Source organism: Octodon degus, unplaced genomic scaffold (assembly GCF_000260255.1).
Source record: "Octodon degus isolate 3935 unplaced genomic scaffold, OctDeg1.0 scaffold00073, whole genome shotgun sequence".
In the NCBI taxonomy this organism is placed as follows: Eukaryota; Metazoa; Chordata; class Mammalia; order Rodentia; family Octodontidae; genus Octodon; species Octodon degus.
In genome coordinates, this window is record NW_004524649.1 from 54963 (window position 1) to 57593 (window position 2631).

Here is a 2631-nt window from a genome sequence, read left to right on the forward strand (position 1 = left end):
ATCTGAAACTCTGTCTTCACTTTCACTTAAACGGTTTTGCAAGCTTGTGATTGAGATTTCAATTTCCTCTATTTCTCTTTGACTCTGCTTCATGCGATCTATTTCTTTCCTGTATTGCTCATTCAGGGAATCCGTCATTTTCATCATCTCTATTTTTTACCAATGTCTTCTTCAGAAACAATTATAAATTCTTTCACTGCAGTGTTTTTTTCAGTTTGGGTTTCCTCCCTATGTTTCTGTAGTTGCTTCTTTACTTCAGATGCTATGAGTTCTGAGAATTCTTTTTTTTTCTTTGAGAAAAGAATTGCACTCTGAGTTCCTCTATAACTTTCTGCTGTTGCTTATTAACTATGGACACTATTAATTCATACCTTTGATCCAAGTTAGTGTCCTCTGCACTTGTTCTGGGTAGGCATTTGGTTTCCTCCGTATGTTTCTGCATTTGATTCTTTACTGCACATGTTCTTAATTCAGGGATTTCTTTTTTATTTCCAATCTGAGTTCCTCTATACATTTCTGTAGCTGTTTCTTTATTTCAGAAGCTGTTGACTCATTGCTTTCAGCTATGTGATTCCCAATTTGTTCTGTGTTAGTGTTCTCTGCACTTGTTGTGGTTGGGCTTGGTTTCTGAGGTTGCATTTTGTTCCTTCTCATCATTTTGTGTAGCACTGTCTTTTGACCTTTGTTGTAGATCTTCGTTCTAGTTAGAACCTTAGCACGTACTGACATTCAGGTGCAGATCTACAATGTTTTGATTTATCCAGCTGTGCCTGTCTTTAGTCTGGCTGCTGTGCTCAGCTCCTTCCTGCTGCTGCCCTTGAGGGTGAACCTGTTGTGCCCCTCTGGCAAGATTTTCTGGTCTTGGACTAGCTGGCTGGTTCTATCCTCTACACTCTTTGCAGGGATTGCAGCTGCAGCTTTTCACCCCAGTCCTGTATGCCAGGCCTGAACTGAGCCTGGAGGGGACATCGTGAAGTAGGGAGAGAGGCACCTCTCCCACACACTCACTGGGTCTGGGATAGGACTCTGTCTGGGGGTTCCTGGAACACAGCAGAAATTCCTACTCTGTGGGCGGGGTGGGGGAATTGCTGCAGAGTGTTGGGAGGGGTCCAAAGGGGGTGGAAGAGGGTTTCATCCACATTGCGCCTGGGCTGGGACCAGTAATAGGTCCCGCCAGCGCAGGGTAGCGGGATGCTCTCCCACACACTCACTGGGCCTGGGCTAGGACTTAGTTTTTCTGGTTTAATGTTTAGATCTTTAATCCATTTTGACTTTAGCTTATTGTATGGTGGTAGATCTGGGTCAAATATTAGTTTCCAGCATGTGCAGAGACAATTTTTCCAGCATTATTTGCTAAAGAGGCTATCTTTCTTACAGTGACCATGTTTGGCCTGTTGTCAAAGAAAAGATGACTGAGTGCATTTGTAGAGGCTTCTCCATCTTCTAATCTATTGTATTGATACTCAAGGCTATTTTGTTGTGAACACCATATTGATTTTATAACAGGAGCCTTTTAGTATAATTTCAAGTCAGGAATTGTAGTGTCTCCTGCCTTGTCCTTGTTGCTCAGGATTGCCTTGGCTCTTCTATATCTTTTCTGATTCCAAATAAATATTAGGAATGATTTTTCAAGGTTTCTGAGGTATGTTGGTGGCAGTGTGACAGGAATTGAATTAAATCTGTACAATTTGGGGAGTATGGCCTTCTTCACAATGATGGTTCTTCTTATCCAGGAGCACGGAATATTTTTACATTTTCTGAAATTCTCTAAAATCCCTTTTTTAAGAGTACTGTAATTTTCCTTGAAAAGATCTTTGACTTCTTTAGTTAGATTAATTCCAAAGTATTTTACTTTCCACAGTTATGCCTATTGTAAAAGGTATTCTTTCTCTAATTTCCCTCTCACTGTGTTTGTTATTTGTGTAGAGGAATATTATTGACTTTTGGGTATTGACTTTATATCCTGCTATGCTACAGAATTTGTGTATTAATTATAGTAGCTTCTTGAATTGTCTTGGGTCTTCCAAGTGAAGTATCATATCATCTGCAAATAATGATTGTTTTAACTTCTTTCTTACTTATTCTTGTTCATTTTATTTCTCTCTCTTGTCTAATGGCTCTAGTTAAAGATCTCAGTAGTGTATTAAATAGGGGTGGTAATAGAGGATATTCTTGTCTTGTACCAGATCTGGGAATAAAAGATTTCAGTTTTTCCACATTTAGAATTATGTTTGTCATTTGGTTGTCATAGATGGCTTTTATCAGACTGAATTAGGTGCCATCTGTTCCAATTGTCTGTAGGAGTTTGAACATGAATGACTGTTGGCCTTTTTAAAAGCCCTTTCTGCATTGATTATGATGATCATGTGGGTTTTGGATTTGGCTCCTTTGATGTATTGTTTAAATTTGTAGATTTGCATATATTTTTATTTTGACATCAGTTATTTTTATTTTAAAGAAAAAAATAAAAACAATGGTACAAAAATCTCAAAACAAGATTTTAGGAGAGTAACAATGGTTAGTACATTGTGTATTGTTACTGCCAAAGTAGTTTCTCATATTACAAGACATAGGCAAGAAATAATAAGTAAACAACATAGGTACAAACCTCTACTTTTTTTTAAAGTCAAC